Source organism: Salvelinus sp. IW2-2015, linkage group LG10 (assembly GCF_002910315.2).
Source record: "Salvelinus sp. IW2-2015 linkage group LG10, ASM291031v2, whole genome shotgun sequence".
Taxonomy (NCBI): Eukaryota; Metazoa; Chordata; class Actinopteri; order Salmoniformes; family Salmonidae; genus Salvelinus; species Salvelinus sp. IW2-2015.
In genome coordinates this window covers 4,877,294-4,896,255 of record NC_036850.1, presented here as the reverse complement: position 1 = coordinate 4,896,255, position 18,962 = coordinate 4,877,294, and the positions used below count along the sequence as shown (strand labels likewise).

General features: G+C 43.4%; 1 pseudogene; it reads left to right on the top strand.

Moving 5' to 3' along the window:
- LOC111969085 (SH3 and multiple ankyrin repeat domains protein 2-like) overlaps window positions 1-18,962 on the top strand; it is a 177,374-nt pseudogene that overhangs the window by 125,877 nt on the left and 32,535 nt on the right.

Below are 18,962 nucleotides of genomic sequence, written 5' to 3'. Positions count from 1 at the left end.
ATGGAGAGGGCAGCACAGTCACCGGATCTCAACCCTATTGTGGGAGCAGCTTGACCGTATGGTACATACTGTAAGAAGTGCCCATCAAGCCATTCCAATTTGTGGGAGGTGCTTCAGGAAGCATGGGGTGAAATCTCTTCAGATTACCAAGGCTGTAATTGCTGCAAATGGAGGATTCTTTGACGAAAGCAAAGTTTGAAGGACACAATTATTATTTAAATTAAAAATAATTATTTATAACCTTGTCAACGTAATTGACTACATTTCCTATTAATTTTGCAACTAATTTCATGTATGTTTTCATGGAAAACAAGGACATTTCTAAGTGACCCCAAACTTTTGAACAGTAGTATATATATATATATTWATTTTTTTCAGAACATTAACCATGTGTGTTCTCTTGTTGTGTACTGTTCTGTATTTTTGACCTAATGATTCGTCTGACAAACAAAGAACTTTGCGTGCTGCAGGCCCAGGCATGGATCAAAGCTGGCGAAACATTCAATGATATCATCTAGAGAAATGCTGGACCCTATGTCAGAGAGGTGTTTTTGGGACCACATATTGTCTATTGTCCTGCTAATAGCCCTTGTGAAAAACAGGTGTTTGAAAACATGTTTACAAAATGCCTCCAGGGCCGACAGACAAGTTCCTTACTTTTTCCCCCTTCCATTTGCGTCTTCCATTTTTGCGGTAATGCCGCAATTAGTTGGTTGTAATTTTGGGTAGAGCAGACATTTCCATATATTTGTGTAAGCTGCATGTGTGACATAACTCCACCAGTCCTATTTATGATATAATTTACAAAGATTATACATTTTTATTTTATAGAAATATGTTTTTTTTTWATCAATTAGTACATTTGAGTTTAACCACAATATTTGTTGTAGTATTTCATTTTCAAATAACCGAAAGTGAGCGGTTGTAATCTGAATAAAGGGAAAAACGCCATTCTTAYACATGGGGTGAGACAACTTTTGTATGGCTGACGCCTTTAGTGAGAGGTCTAATAGTTTAATATTTAATCATTTCTGCCCTCCAAATTCATATTCATTATATAAATAGGCTCATGTGCACCTTCATTAGATGAACCGCAACATGTCGGCTAAAGTGATTTAGTTCATGAATGCATTTGAAAGTTTCTAATATTGTGATAGTGAAGAGAAAAATTATCCTAACATTTTCAAATAAAAATCTGATTGATTTATTCAGACCAGCGTTAGAATTTTGGCTGTCAGAAGTATTAAAATCAACTAATGTCAGTATTGAAATGCTTTATTATCCAAATGTTTAAAGCGCAACACGCATCTGATTAGTCAATATGAATAGGATTTATTTTGTTTACATTCTTCATTGTAACCACAATGTCACAAATAATTGAACACACACAACATGAGCAGATTAACTTGGTCAAAACAGTCAAAACATTTATTTTTTAAAGACTATCAGAAAGAAAACACCTCCATTCATTTACGAACAGATAGTCCATTTGTAACACAGTTTAGACTACCGATAGATCAGCGATATTTTGGAGATGATTTCGATGTCAAATAACCGAAAGTGAGCGGTTGTAATCTGAATAAATGGAAAATAGCCATTSTTGAACATGGGGTGAGACAATAGGCCCTTTTAATTTTGTCTGGCTTGCCATTCCAAATAAAATGTAAAATGTTTTGCTGATATAATTTAAACAGGTGTAGGCAAAACCATAAGCAAAGAGGTAAACTGTAATATGACTAAAGAGTTAATCAGGGTGATTTTCCACAGATAGGCAGGTATTTTCCTTTCCATGGTAGCAAGATCTTAACTATTTTTGCTAACTTTCTATAAAAATATATTGGAGTGAGATAATTTCTTTCTTTCGGGTACGTATATCCACATCATCATCAGACCATTTTATTGGTAAACTACATGGTAATGTAAAAGTTGTATTTTGTAGTGATCCAATACGGAATATACAGTTGAAGTCGGAAGTTTACATACACTTAGGTTGGAGTCGTTAAAACTCGTTTTTCAACCACTCCACAAATGTCTTGTTAACAAACTATAGTTTTGGGAAGTCGGTTAGGACATCTACTTTGTGCATGACACAAATAATTTTTCCAACAATTGTTTACAGACAGATTATTTCACTTATAATTCACTGTATCACAATTCCAGTGGGTCAGAAGTTTACATACACTAAAGTTGACTGTGCCTTTATACAGCTGGGGAAAATTCCAGAAAATTATGTCATGGCTTTAGAAGCTTCTGTAAGGCTAATTGACATCATTTGAGTCAATTGGAGGTGTACCTGTGGACGTATTTCAAGGCCTACCTTCAAACTCAGTGCCTCTTTGCTTGACATCATGGGAAATCAAAAGAAATCAGCCGACCTCCATTGTAGACCTCCACAAGTCCAGTTCATCCTTGGGAGCAATTTCCAAACGCCTGAAGGTACCTGTCACGACTTCCGCCGAAGTCGGCTCCTCTCCTTGTTCGGGTGGCGTTCGGCGGTCGACGTCACCGGCTTTCTAGCCATCGCCGCTCCATTTTTCATTGATCCATTTGTTTTGTCTTGTTCCCTGCACAACTGGTTTTCATTCCCCAATCACACTGCATGTATTTATCCTCTGTTCCCTCTCATGTCTTTGTGTGAAATTGTTTGTGTTACGTGTTAATTGTTGACGCGCCAGACTGGTTTGCTTATACCGTGTTGTTCACGAAGATGTTTATTGTTAAACATAAATTATTGTGACTGTTTTGCGCGTTTTGCACTTTTGCCTATAGGCTGGTGGTTTTGACGCAGTTGCGTCCGTCTGTTGGTTTCACCTGCCTCAATAAATTGTGCGCCTGTTCACAACTCTCTGCTCTCCTGCACCTGACTTGCTACTAGTACGCACACACCTGACAGTACCACGTTCATCTGAACAAACAATAGTACGCAAGTATAAACACCATGGGAACACGCAGCCGTCATACCGCTCAGAAAGGAGGCGTGTTCTGTCTCCTAGAGATTAATGTAATTTGGTGCGAAATGTGCAAATCAATCCCAGAACAACAGCAAAGAACCATGTGAAGATGCTGGAGGAAACAGGTACAAAAGTATCTATATCCACAGTAAAACGAGTCCTATATCGACATAAACCTGAAAGGCCGCTCAGCAAGGAAGAAGCCATGCTCCAAAACTGCCATAAAAAAGCTAGACATCGGTTTGCAACTGCACATTGGGACAAAGATCGTACTTTTTGGAGAAATGTCCTCTGATCTGATGAAACAAAAATAGAACTGGTTAGCATAATGACCATCGTTATGTTTGGAGGAAAAAGGGGGAGGCTTGCAAGCCGGAGAACACCATCCGAACCGTGAAGCACAGGGGTGGCAGCATCATGTTGTGGGGGTGCTTTGCTGCAGTAGGGACTGGTGCACGTCACAAAATAGATGGCATCATGAGGAGGAAAATTATGTGGATATATTGAAGCAACAAAGTTGGTCGCAAATGGGTCTTCCAAATGGACAATGACCCCAAGCATACTTCCAAAGTTGTGGCAAAATGGCTTTAGGACAACAAAGTCAAGGTATTGGAGTGGCCATCACAAAGCCCTGACCTCAATACTATAGAACATTTGTGGGCAGAACTGAAAAAGCATGTGCGAGCAAGGAGGCCTACAAACCTGACTCAGTTACACCAGCACTGTCAGGAGGAATGGGCCAAAATTCACCCACCTTATTGTGGGAAGCTTGTGGAAGGCTACCCAAAAACGTTTGACCCAAGTTAAACAATTTAAAAGCAATGGTACCAAATACTAATTGAGTGTATGTTAACTTCTGACCCACTGGGAATGTGATGAAAGAAATAAAAGCTGAAATAAATCATTATCTCTACTATTATTCTGACATTTCACATTCTTAAAATAAAGTGGTGATCCTAACTGACCTAAGACCGGGAATTGTTACTAGGATTAAATGTCAGCAATTGTGAAAATCTGAGTTTAAATGTATTTGGCTAAGGTGCATGTAAACTTCCGACTTCAACTTTTGTAAGTAAAAACAAATCAAGCTTTCAACACACATCTGATTATTCATTATGAATAGGATGTATTTATGGTCTGTGAGAATATCTWAGGGGCTTTTATATAATTATAATGCAGGGTTAATAATAATAATAATCGTTGGCTCTCYGAACTATTAAGAGGAGGCTTCTATATCAATATGCTTTAAATTATTTATTATCCAAATGTTTAAAATGTGTGTGGGCGACGGAGAGAATGCATTTGACTGTTTTTAATATTAGGGCTGTCAAGAGGAACGGAAAATTGCGTGTCAATTCATAAACCATGTGCCATGGAATCGGTACATCGAAAATCTCTTCCCAACTATTTTGCAATCTATATGGCACAGCTGTGAATTTTACGAACAGTCAATTTGTGCCACAGTTTAGACTACAGATAAATCAGCGCTCTAACTCCCCCTTGTGATACTGTGGTGCAATGACAGAATGCCACCATCTACCACTAACGGCATAAGCTCAAAACTTTTAAAGGAAGAACCACTGTATATACCTTTCATAATATTTCCCCTAATGTMATTAGCCGTGAGTTCTATTGGCTGCTGTATTTAACATTCAGCAAAAAAGAGATTGTGCCCCTTTTTGAATAGTCTATTAGTATAAGAAATGCTAAAAAAAATAATGTCCAGTAAGCAATTCTAGTCTAGCTTTTCCTGCATGGGACTCTAAGAGCTAAGGAACATTTTTTAAGGAGAGGCCAGCGGAGCACAGGTGCTTGCGTATTGCGCAAGAGACAGAGGCTATGAATTAGAAGCAAATTATGCATAAACCATCAATAATTAGCTAAGTATAAGCATAGAATGTATTAACTGAAAGGAGGTAGGGTGGGACATCTATAGATAGGGCTATATATCAATCTAGAACAGGATTATCTATTTTGGATGCAATTTGAATGGAGTTGATGGAGAGAGAGAAGGACTGCGAGAGTGCAATGATATTCGAGTGATAAGCTGTTTTAAAACTCTGCAGCTACAATTTAAAAAAAGTATCATCTTTACAATTAAAAAACAAGGTGACCCCCCAAAAGCCAGATGYAGATGATGAAATTAGACACGCAATCTGTCTTTATTTTACTGTAGCATATGCTATGCTGCATCAAATGTAGGCCTACCGGATGATATGAATACTCTAAGTCTGCATGCATTGTGAACTACGCTCCATACTGAGATGGGCTGTCTGTCCCCACCTTGAGCGTTGATTCATCATGCAGAAACCAGATTTAGACATCACATATAGCCTAATTTAACAGTTCCATTTCACACCATGCTGTTCATATGAATAATTTATTATAAATGTACCAGTACGCACAGTTATCCCGGGAAAAATGAGTGGCTTTATTGGTCACATAAACGTGTTTAGCAGATGTTATTGAGGGTGTAGCGAAATGCTTGTGTTTCTAGCTCCAACAGTGCAGTAATAACTAACAAATAATATCTAACAATTTCACAACAATACACACAATACACACAAATCCAAAGTAAAGGAAAGGAATTAAGAATATGTAAATATTTGGATGAGCAATGTCGGAGCGGCATAGACTAAGATACAGTAGAATAGAATCAAACATATACATATGAGATGGAGTGGCTTAGAAGTGTGGTTAAAGTTAGTGTTAAGGTTAGGTTAAAATCAGATTTTATGACATTGTGGATGTGCCAGCTAGTGACCATAGCTAGTAACCGGGTTCCCGCCATTCAACGCTAGTTAAGATGTGGTTGGAAAAACTCAAACTGGTACCCAGGGTTGGGTAGGTTAGTTTCTAAATGTAATCCGTTACAGTTACTAGTTGCCTGTCCAAAAATGTAGTCAGTAACATAACTTTTGAATTACCAAAGCTCAGTAAAGTAATCYAATTACTTCCAGTTACTTTTATACTTCTTCCCCCTAAGAGGCGCAGGTTCGCGTTTTTCGTCATGAATCTTGTTCTGGAMACAGCTCTGCAGAGTGGTCACTAGCTGGCACATCCACAATGTCATTAAATCTCATTTTTAACCCTAACCTTAACCACACTTCTAAGCCTAATGCCTAACGCTAACCTTAAAATMAAGACAAAAAAATAACATTTTTGTTTTCATTAATTGTTACAATAWAGCCAGCCCATTTTTACTTTGCAGCTGGCCCATCTAGTGGAAATCGCTCAGTTCTGCCGCAAGGACAAGACTCACCCCAATAAATGTCAACCTGCTTAAGAGGCATTAGAAGAAGACAATAATGAATATTACCAATTGAAGTACATCTGTTGCAGGATAAATCAATGTTAGAGTTTACATAGCTGGCCATAAATGGTGTTGCCTTTTACTTTATGGGTCGGTTATGTTGGCATCTTCTAACCCATTGTTTTCTACTGCAGATAATAATACGATTAGGTTATATCTTTGCATAAAGAAACAGAGTCTGTTAGATTTTCAGTCATTCCAATAATAATACCCCTTGATATTCAAGAAGAGGACTTGGAAATATAGATTAGCCAAATWGTTTTACCTGAGCATAACCCCACAACGGAGGACGTATTAGCCTATTCTGTTGTTCATGATTTTGTTGTCATTAAGGACTGATTGGACGCATTTCTTCGAGTTGAYAAATAAATGCTGCTCTCGGGAATGGCATGCTACCGAGTACTACCGAAAGTGCTATTGTATTTGCATGTGAAACATGTATGTCGTACGCTGCATTTGCTACAGGCCTATATATTGTTTTACATTTTTGTTGGTGTCACTATAATATCGCAATCATTTGCAGGTGTTACGTCTATCGAAGTTGTGTGTGCGAGTTAGAGCATTTGTCCATTCCCACTGGGCAAAAACTGGTTGACTCAGCATTGTTTACATGTCATTCCAACCAAACAATTCAATGTGACGATGTTGAATCAACATGGAAACTGATTGAATTTGCAAAAAGGCAAGAACGTAAGGGGATTTAGTCTTTTTTTCACCCAACTTTTAACCTAAATCCAATGACATGGTGAATTATTTGGTTGATTTGACATTGAATTCACYTTAGTTGACAACTTAACCAAATGTAAATCAAAACTAGACGTTGAACTGACGTCTGTGGATTAGGCCTATAAAAAAAAATATGTTCGGCATTTAATTAGATTGAGCAATAAAATCCCCATTTGTGGTCTTCTTAAATMAAACTTGTTTTCGACAGAATATAGCACAATACCACGGGGAGGTTAGAAGGGACGAACTCCCTCAAACTTTATATAGGCAAGGATCCGCACTATGCAGCTGTTGCAAMAGGCGGCAGGTAGCCTAGTGGTTAGAGCGTTGGGCCAGTAACCGAAAGGTTGCTGGATCGAATCCCTGAGCCGACAAGGTAATAAAGCACAGTAGCGCACACCAAGCCCACACCAACTCAGCACCTGCTAGTCCACAACAATTCCTACACAGGCTAGCCCACGCCAAACATGGGCTAGCCTACAGCAGTCCAACACAGGCTAGCCCACATAAACCCAACACGGAATAGTTTACACTAAACCCAATGTGGGTTAGCTCACACCAGCCTGACATGGGTTAGCCTAGAATAGCCAAACACAGGCCAGCCCACACCAAGCCCAGTTAGAGGCAGGTGCTCATTCGAATGTTTGGGGGGTGTGGTTTGCACACAATTCTTTTTGTGCAACCGTTACTGAGAATGTCATTCCTGTTTTAGTATTGTGTGATCCCCATTTGTTAAAATGTTGAATAATTCAACAGTTTCTCTTGTAAAAAATATATGTGAGGAACAACTTGGTTGTCTTGCTGATACAATGTATTAAATTCCCTAAATACCTCTTTTTCTCACTCTATCTCTCTCTCTCTGTGTGTGTTAGTATCACATGGGGTCTGTGCTCTGGCATTACAAGTGAACGTGGTGCCTGTGATTACTGTTGCCATGGTTTCACTCACACACATTCTGATCTGGAATGTCTGAATGGATTAGGTTTCCATGGTTACTGGACCAAATTCACATGGTCATATCTGTTTTATGTCATACTGTTGTATGTGTGTGTGTGTGTGTGTGTGTGTGTGTGTGTGTGGTGTGTGTGTGTGTGTGTGTGTGTGTGTGTGTGTGGTGTGTTGTGTGTGTGTGTGTGTGTGTGTGTGGTGTGTGTGTGTTAGAGCACAGGTATATAAATATGTGTACTGTAAGAGTGTGTGTTGTGTGTTGTTAGGTCAACCAGGAGAACTGTGGTGAAGGTGGGCCACAGGCAGGTGGTCAACATGATCCGTCATGCAGGGAACAGCCTCATCATCAAAGTGGTAACGGTCAGCAGGAATATGGACCCAGAGGACACCGCACGCAAAAAAGGTACTATACCCCTACACCACTTTATGCTTGCCACCCCAGTAGCAGCACAATGCTGCCCCAACAACCAATACTCATGCGAAAACGCTAAATGGCTGTTCGGCTGTTGAAATGTGTCAATAAAGGCCAAATTCCTACTAAATGTTTCTGTCTCTGCCTCTCTCTCTCGTTACCTCTCTCCATCTCTCTCTTTCTCTTAGCCCCCCCACCGCCAAAGAGAGCCCCCACAACCGCCCTGTCTATGCGCTCCAAGTCTATGACCTCTGAACTGGAAGAACTAGGTAAGGAGCAAGCTGACAGGCTCTCACAAAGGAGTCACTGAGACGATGCCTCTTTAACCACGCCCTCTTTTCGATCTTTCCCTCCTGTCCCTGTTGGTTTGTTATTTACCTGCCATTAGTGGAAGACAGTAAAGGTAAGGAGTGGAGGTGAACATACAGTATGTAGCCTACTGGTGTGGGAAGGGCATCTAATATTCAACATATTCAACATGCTGATTCATTGACATTTTATTCATCTTTTGAACCTGCTAAGCTGTAGTGTCAAGCCCATTGGTTCAAACCAAAACATGCTGTTAATTATGTTAACCATGTATTATTTTAGATTGTCATATTTTTGCTATTATTTATTACCGATTTCTCACAGTGATTTGCTGCGCCATTGCATGAGGAGCGGTCGTTTGTGAAAATACCTCCACAGATCATTTTCTTTGCTTAACTACCATGGAAACGAGTATCTGGCTAGTTGTAAAGATGGCATTAGAGTTGCATCAGCGTCTTCGAGTTAGAAACACAGACACGGTTGTGTGTGAGTATGTGTCTGCGTTTGTGACTGTGTGTATGCACGTGTGTATGGGTGTATGTGTGGTGGGCTAAGATCTCATTTGAGGGCCCATGTGTTGAATGGGAGCGCAGTGTGATGGTAATGTGTTCTGACAGAGGGAACAGTCAGCGCTTCTGAGAAGGGTTGCTTTAGAACACTGGTGAGAGGAGGAGGAACTGGTGGGCAGCTAGGGACGCACGCTACGGTATAGCACCACCCTGCTAACTCAGCTAGGGGAAAGACAAACAGAGAAAGAAGAGGAGGAGGAGGATTGAGYGAGAGAGAAGAGAGAGCTCAAATACAYGGAATAGGGAGAAAGTGAGAAACAGAGAGGGAAAATGGGAGGGAACCAGGGAGAGAGAGAGAAGAGTGGGAGGAAAGACAGGGAGAGGGAGAGAGAGAAACAGAGAGGGTCAATGGGGATGAAACTTGTGGTGTAAATTTTGGCCGCTATTTTAAGATGTATTTTTGTCATGTCATCCTTCGTTAGTTTTAATTAAATTTGGGACAATTTCAGTGTAGTTTTAGACACAGCCATTTTAGTCCCATAATATTTTTTTCTATTAAAGCTGCAATATGTAACTTTTTTTGGGGGGTTATTCATATAGAAATGTGAGTTTATATATCTGTCATTTGCTTTGAAAGCAAGTCTAAGAAGCAGTAGATATGTAACAATTTGGCTATTTCTATGCTTCCTGTTCTTAAGTTGAGTTTTTGCGTCTTTTACTTTCGGTTTTGTACACCAGCTTCAAACAGCTGAAAATACAATATTTTTTGTCATGGAAAATATATTTCACTGAATTTCAGATGGTACTGTTAGCAGTTGGTGTTATTATTCAATAACACAAACCCCAAAGCAAGTCAGGGGGAGAGAAATAGATCTATTTGAAAAGGACAAATCATAGATGTTCTGCTGGGAGGTAGATGGTAGATGTTCATTCCCCCTGTCCTCAGCTTTTCTCCACAGAACAAAGAAACAGGATGTCATTTATAACCCCCCATCCTAGCCTGGGGTTGACTTCCATAATGTGCACATTCAGATAGTATTGTCCAACTAGCTCTACTATCCACTTGTATACCTTAGCTGGCAACATTGATATTGTGGCAGATTGTAATCAATGCCATTCATAATTAACCATATAGACCAGGGGTGGGCAAACCTTTTGCTCGAGGGCCACATCGGGATTTTGAAATTCAACGGAGGGGGGACCAATTGTTTGTTAAAATCTATTTGCTGGGGCCTCCCGAGTGGCGCAGCGGTCTAAGGCACTGCATCAAAGCTCTTGAGGTGTCACTACAGACCCGGGTTCGATCCCAGGCTGTGTCACAGCTGGCCGTGACTGGGAGACCCATGCATAATTGGCCCAGTGTCGTCTGGGTTAGGAGAGGGTTTGGCAGGCTGAGATTTCCTTGTCCCATCGCGCTCTAGCGACTCCTGTGGGTGGCCGGGCACATGCATACTGACACAGTCGCCAGGTGTATGGCGTTTCCTCCGACACATTGGTGCAGTTGGCTTCTGGGTTAAGCGGGCATTGTGTCAAGAAGCAGTGCTGCTTGGCTGGGTCGTGTTTTGGAGGGTGCACAGCTCTCAACCTTCGCCTCTCCCGAGTCCGTACAGGAGTTGCAGCGATGGGACAAGACTGTAACTACCAATTGGATGCCACGAAATTGGGGAGAAAAAAGGGTTAAAATATATATATATATATGTGTGTGTATATATATCTWTTTTTTTTATATATATATTATGTCTCGTGGGCCAGATCGAAGCCCCCGGCAGACAGTACTTAGCCCCCCCTTGATATAGACCATAAAGTATTGGCTACAGGTTAAACAATTTACATCTCAGATTTTTTCTCCAGGGGGTAAATTACAGCAGTTTCTTTGAAAAGGGGCGAATTTGAGCTTTACAAAAATACCAGTAATATTACTCTACTCCTAATATTCAACATATAGCATTTGTTTTTTCCCTTAGGTAAAAAGCAACCGCGACTCGCATTTGGGGAACGTGACGTAAGAGCTGCAGCACAGATGAATGAATAACAGTGCACATGGGAAAATAGAGCTTCTGATGTGATCAAAGCAAAAATAGCCTACATGAAAGTAAGAGAGAGAGAGTAAACATTGTTTCTAGTTGAGGGTAGTTACAAGTCAAGTGTCCTGGCTTCTCATCAGTTCAAAAGATTGACTGGGAGAGCCAGGCAGATCAGCTCAATCGGACTGGCCAACTGAAAGATGTCAATTCTGTCAATGAGAGGATTGGATGAAATATTATGGATGCATGCATGCTTAGGATTGGACAAAACAGATAAAAACGAACTTCATGTCAAATTAAATGTCCGTTAGTCTCACGTGGAATTCTGGTCTCGTCACATTTTCAWCGGCTAAAATTAAAAGTAACTTGTTATAGTTTTTTTCCAGGGCTTCTTGTCTCGTTATCGTCATAGTTTTTGTCAGGAAAAATAGGTAGTTGACAAGTGTTTTTCATCATAGTTATTGTTGACGAAATTAACACTGTGTGAAAGGGAGGAAACACGTAATACATCAATAACACTACTGAACGACCACAGTGGGAGGAAAGGAAGAGAGAGATTGAGATAGAGGGAGCAGATAAATGAGGGGAGAGGGGAGAGGCTGGGAATAGAGATAGAGAGAAGAGGAGACGTGAAGAGAGAAAGGGAGATTTTTCTGAAATGAAAGTGTCAGGCCAATGTCACTTGTACAGTACGTCCCTGATCTCAGTTGACACATGCATGAATTCTACTACTAATTTTGCTGTTCATTGCTATTTTAATACCGTCTTTTCTTTGCTGTATTGGATAGAAAATGTCATAAAGTTCTATCTATATGGCTGCTCATTARAAATTTGGTATTTTGCTTTTCATGCTTATACATTTACAAAAAGTATGTGGACTCCTGCTCGTCAAACATCTCATTCCAAAATTATGGGCATTAATATGGAGTTGGTCCCCCCTTTGCTGCTATAACAGCCTCCATTCTTCTGGGAAGGCTTTCCTCTAGATGTTGGAACATTGCTGCAGGGACTTGCTTCCATTCAGCCACAAGAGCATTAGTTAGGTCGGGCACTGATGTTGGTCGATTAGGCATGGCTCGCAGTCGGCGTTCCAATTCATCCCCAAGGTGTTTGATGGAGTTGAGGTCAGGGCTCTGTGCAGGCCAGTCAAGTTCTTTCACACCGATCTCGACAAACCATTTCTGTATGGACCTCGCTTTGTGCACAGGGGCATTGTCATGCTGAAACAGGAAAGGGTCTTCCCTAAACTGTTGCCACAAAGTTGGAAGCACAGAATCGTCTATAATGTCATTGTATGCAGTAGCGTTAAGATTTCCCTTTACTGGAACTAAGGGGCCTAACCCGAACCATGAAACAGCCCCAGACCAGTATTCCTCCTCCACCAAAATTGACAGTTTGCACTATGCATTCGGGTAGGTAGCGTTCTCCTGGCATCCACCAAACCCAGATTCGTCCATCGGACTGCCAGATGCTGAAGCGTGATTAATCACTCCAGAAAATGTTTCCACTGCTCCAGAGTCCAATGGCGGCGGGCTTTACACCACTCCAACTGACGCTTGGCATTGCGCATGGTGATATTAGGCTTGTGTGTGGCTGCTCGGCCATGGAAACCCATTTCATGAAGCGCCCGACAAACAGTTATTGTGCTGACGTTGCTTCCAGAGGCAGTTTGGAACTCGGTAGTGAGTGTTGCAAGCGAGGTGTTGGGTGGTCCTTTGCATGGGGTGATGTAGGTTTCCTTCAACAATCAGTCTTCCAGATAGATGACCAAGACACAGGAACCTTGGTATAAAACTCTAGTAACGAAATGCAATTGCAGACAGAGATTCACATACAGAATACCTCAGTAGTCTATAGTAAAGATCTGTGTGGCGAAACAGGAGATATCCCTCCTTATACTAGTTGGTGTGGACAACCTACCGTCAATCATACCTTAACATTGTTGCAATGGATTAGATACAAAGTATCTAAGATGAGAAAAACATGTCTAGACTGTGGTTTCTCACTCTACTATCTTGGCCTTGAGGCTGTGTGACTCAGCAGGTGCAGGCAGTTCTCAGCCTGAGAACTAAAGCAGTACATCTCCATTTACCCAGTACTTTTCCATCATTGCGCATTGCAAGTATACAAAGGTTCTCACATATATACAGTAATCATGGCATTGGTGTAGCCCCACATCCGACCCCCAGGGTAACCCCCAACAGAGGACAGTCAATTTTTACACGCTACGCGCTTCAGCAATCAGTGGTCCCATTCTGTGAGCTTTTATGGCCTACCACTTCGTGGCTGAGCCGTTGTTGCTCCTAGACGTTTCCACGTCACAATAACAGCACTTACAGTTGACCGGGGCAGCTCTAGCAAGGCAGAAACAGACTTGTTGGAAAGATGGCATTCTACTGCAAATGTTTGTGTGCTCGATTTTATACACCTGTCAGCAACGGGTTTGGCTGAAATAGCTAAATCCACTCATATGAAGTGGTGTCCACATACTTTTGGCCATGTAGTGTACTTTTCATCAGACCTGGGTCAAATACACATATCAAATACAGAGCACTCTTTCTCTATCCCTCCCAAGCCACACTAAGGAAAAAGAAAGGTGGTAAGTTACGTAGGCATGTTTCACACAAAGTACAGTATGTTGGATGGATGACTTGAGCACTAACCCACAAATCACTGACTTGTATGCCTTGGTTTTATTGACTCCATTAACAATCTTTTTTAAATTATATTTACAAAGTGGTTTGTTTCATTTACAAATGTGTTTTCCCCCTGAGAAAGATACCTACTCAGTATGTCATTGTCTGGTAATATTTGCATGATAAAGTCAGTACAACAAGCAGTGTCGGGGTCAGTTCCATTCAAATTCCGGTCAATAGACCCAGTCGGTATTAAATAGAATTTAGCGATCCTGTCCGACTGTGGGGGAAACAACCTGTGGATACCTAGGTTACCCCATTTCAAACCAATTTTGTTGTTGGCTGCTTGTTTTAGTTCATTCCAAAACTACATTTAAGAAAAGTACAACATGTCTGAAGATTACTTTTCAACATTGCCTGCTCTCTAGCGTTCTCACTACTTAGACCATGCCCAAACGTCGGCGTGCGCCTTCGTGCGCAAATTGATTTTGTCCCCCCACACCAAACGCGATCACGACACGCAGGTTGAAATATCAAAACCAACTCTGAACCAATTATATTAATTTGGGGACAGGTCTAAAAGCATTAAACATTTATGGCAATTTAGCTAGCTAGCTTGCAGTTGCTAGCTAATTTGTCCTATTTAGCTAGCTTGCTGTTGCTTGCTAATTCGTCCTGGGATACAAAAAAATCAACATTGAAGTTGCCTCTTTTACAATGGGGGTAAAATAGGAAAGAATTTTGGTTTTCCCCAATTTGTGGCCGTGGTCGAGGGGAATTCCTTATTATTACGTGAATACCAACTGTGACTTTTCAAAAAGTAAACGAAATTCCAATTCAGAATATCAGTGCACTTCCGGAATTGACTGGAAATTAAATGGAATTGACCCCAACCCTGACAACAAGTACTGTAACTTACAGTAAGTAGTAAGTTGATTTGTCATTGAATGTAATTGTTTGCACCAATGAGAATGCATGATTTTATTACAGTCTAATCTCTGTGCATACTGAATGGACATCAGACTCAATAACGTGATACCATGGTATTGTATTTCAAACATTGCTTATGTCAGATATGTCACATAGGTGAAATGTTGAACTTTGGTTTATTCAGGTATCTCATGAACTATTAAATGGATAGTTCACCCCAAAATCAAAGTTTGTCAGAGGTTTTCACATCTCAAAACTGGTCTGTAAAAACTGGAGTTCATGCCATCTGTTTTGTTGATCCTGCTACATGAATTATAATACATCTGTAGGCTTCAATCCCATATGATTGGAAAAGTTGGCAACAGATTGGCAATAATGTTATATAGCAGGATCTACACAGCAGAACAGATTGCATGGGATATGGATGAAATTGGAGTGGTTTTTACTGAAGTGGCATCAGAAACTGAATCTATACACATCATGCCACAGAAAATGGCCAGATAGAAGAAGTCACCCATAGTTTCAGAATCTATGTGTATGATTATCTGTGTGTGTGTGTGTGTGTGTGTGTGTGTGTGTGTGTGTGTGTGTGTGTGTGTGTGTGTGTGTGTGTGTGTGTGTGTGTGTGTGTGTGTGTTGTCGTTTAAGGCTGATTCCACTCTCTTCCCTCTGTGTGTAGATGGTCAGAAGAAGAGGATATGTTTTCAAGTCACTCTAAGTACAGTAACATCCCCAAATGCATGGAGGCTTTCCAAAAACAAATACAATTAAATATTACATAATATAAGTTTAAAGGCTTGCACGGCTTCCAAGGCTGGCCTCTTCCCAAAATTACATGTTTTTTTATTTTATTTTATTGTGTTTATTTTTTCTCTGTTTCAGCCTCAATTTAGTTTGGAAACTGAGGAAGGGGTCATGAAAATGACTGGCTTGCGAACGCATTTGGCCCGTGACATTTTTAGGATTAAAGAACTCCCGCCCTATTTACCCTGTCACTCATAGGGGGTGGGGTTTGTTTTGCAGATAAAGTGGACGAGGTGTCACCTTCCCAGAATGCCGTGGACATGAAGGTGGCCACCGTTAAGCCACGCCCCTCCAGCCGCTGTTTGGTCACGCCTACTGACATGAATGTGAGTTACTCCACACAGTATAATATATGCCATTTAGCAAACATTTCTATCTAAAGCATGGTCTTGATCAATACTTAGTGTGTTGTGGACATGTTAAACTCTAACCCTACCCAACTCTGGTTTACAGTCCATGTACGACCGCCAGGGGGGTGTGGCAGTGGTACCACCCACCATGCCAGGCAGTCCTAGAGGGGGGGCATTCCTGGGCATACTTGCCAAGGGTGGCACCATGAGGAGACAGAAGTCCATAGGTGTGTGTGTGTCTAATGTATGGCCCCACTCTAGGCCACACTATGATGACCGTTTCCAGAGAGTAACTGGCTTCATTAAGTGTGATGTGAACAAATTAGAGTGATCCACTTGCCAAATTGTGCTCTGAGGCGACAGTATTATAACCCATTACCCATACGCTGAAACCACAGTCTATGATGAAGCAAAAGTATTCCATAGAAACTAATTCTATCCATGTTCCATCCAATTCATCACGCCACTCAGAGCCAATAGTAGCCCAAAGGCAGGTCTGTGTGTTATGGCTGCACTAGCTTCAGTAGCTAGTAACTTCAGTATATGCAGTAGCTTGAGCATCATTTTATAATATTTTGGAACATAGAAGGCAATCCTCACACCTCTGACCCATAGGCAACTTTCTAAAACTGATTACAGAATTTAAAGAGTTAAGTGAACTATCCAAAAAATGTATCTCGATAAGAAAGATGAAATGGAATAGAATCACACATGTACAATTGACAGATCTCTCTATCTCTCATTCTCTCACTTTACTTCTCTCTCTCAGGTATAACAGAAGAGGAGAAGACGCTCCTCACCCCTCCCCCACTCAAGTTCACCCGCAGCCTCTCCATGCCCGACACGTCCGAGGACATTCCCCCTCCCCGGCCTCTCCCCCCGTCTCCCCCTCCTCTCCAACTCTCCATCCGTCTCCACCACGCCACGGGGCTTAGGCACCAACCGACCGGGCCTCACCCTCAACTCCGCTGGAAAATGTTCCAACACCACTATCCTTGGCAACCGCACGGTAGATGTAGGGACGCTAAGGCGAGGTTATCACCGCCAGAGCTCAGAACAGTACGATAGTAGAAGCCGAGGACGGGCACCGGTGCCCGAGAACCCGTACTCGGAGGTGGGCAACAAGGCGCTGTACGTGCCTGCCAAGCCGGCGAGGAGGAAGGGCATGCTGGTCAAGCAGCCCAATGTGGAGGACAGCCAGAGAAGACCTGCTGTGCCCCGCCCTCAGACGCCATTTCCATGCCGACCACACCCACTGAGAGGACCTTCTCGTCCATTCCCATCCCCACCATCATCGTCAAGGAGCCGTCCACCAGTAGCAGTGGAAAGAGCAGCCAGGGCAGCAGTATTGAGATCGAGCCCACCACGCCCGAACACCCACCCTTAACACCCGGGGCAGGGGGCAGGGGCTGAGGCCTGAAGACCCCATTGTCAACAACCCCTTTGCGGCTGCCATCGCAGGGGCAGTGAGGGACCGGGAGAAGAGGCTGGAGGCGCGGAGGAGCTCGCCCGGCTTCCTCTCCACCGACATGGGGATGAGGACTTGGGAGACCAGGCCCCGCGCCTATGCCAGTCCAAGTCTATCGACGAGGGCATGTTTCAGCAATGACGAGCACCTGCAGAGGATAATGGCTCCCCCGCGGCCTCCACCCTGCTGCGTCCCAAGAAGGGGGTGACCTGGGGGTAACGTGACAGACTTCAACACCCCTGAGCCCACCCAGGTGGTGAGGGAGCCCCTGACCTCGCGTACCGGCCAGTACCCCAACCTGGACAGCCCCGTCAGTCTCCCGGCCACTCCGCCCAAGACCTACAGCTCCAACGGAGGAAGGGACTACCTGCACCCTGTCACAGGTAAGGCCCTGGACCCTAACTCGCCCCTCGCCCTGGCGCTGGCGGCCCGGGACAGAGCCATGAAGGAGCAGACACAAACGACCATGGCAATGCAAGCCCCACCCCCTTCTCAACCTCAACCGCTCCCCAAGAGCGATGGCCCCCAGTCCCTCCCTCCCAACTCCCACAAACCTGGCCTCAATCAGCCCCTCTTCATCGATACCAAGCTCCGCTCCAACACCGAGGCAAGCTTCGCTACCTCCACGACAACCCTGGGGCGAGGCAGAGTGGTAGGCCTGAAGAGGCAGATGACGGAGCAGAAATACGAGTCGGATGGAGCAAGGAGGAGAGGGCAGCAGGCGGAGCAGGATGGAAGAGCATACAGATCGACGTTGTGGACACGTCACAACCGCAGAAAGCTGCCGGGCTGCTGATGGTGCACACCAAAAAACAGCCCAGAGGGGGAAGACAGGGGGCAGGAAACACACCAGCCCAGGACAACAGCATCCCCAGTGAACTGAGAGACCCCAACCAGCCAAACCCCCCCACCAACAGTCACAGTTCCATGCCCCTGCCCCCTGTGCCGCGGGGGAAGAGCATCACGGCTGGGGGTCGGTGGACGAGCCAGTCAAGCTGCCCTTCCGCATGCCCCCTCCCCGCTGGCCTCGGTGGACATCGAGGAGGTGGAGGAGTTTGTCTTCTCCGAGCCCTTGCCGCCGCCGCTGGAGTTCGCCCAACAGCATCGACATCCCTGAGGACCAGGCAACGGCCATCGCTGAGTTGCTCAAGCAACGGGACCAAGAGAGACCAACGGTATGGGGACAGGGGGCCAAATCCACCCCCATACTACACCCACCCCGCCCCCTGTCGGCCAGTTCCGACGGGAAGCGGGATGTCCAATTGCGTGCCCCCACCCTCCTATCCTCCTCCGGCCCCCGACGGTGCTTTGAGCAAGGTGTCACTGACTCAGGCATCGAGGAGGTAGACAGTCGCAGCAGTGGAGACCCCCATTATGGAGACTACCAGCACAATTTCCACAGTTTCCAGCATCTCTATACTGTCGTCGGAGGGCGGGTACAACAGCGCCCTAGAGAACACTTCTATGGTCTATACTGATGGCCAGGCTTACCTCGATGACCGACCCCCCGTTCCCCCAAGCCCAAAAACAAGCCTATCATCAACAAGAACACTGCACTTTACCACGAAACGGCCCATAGAGA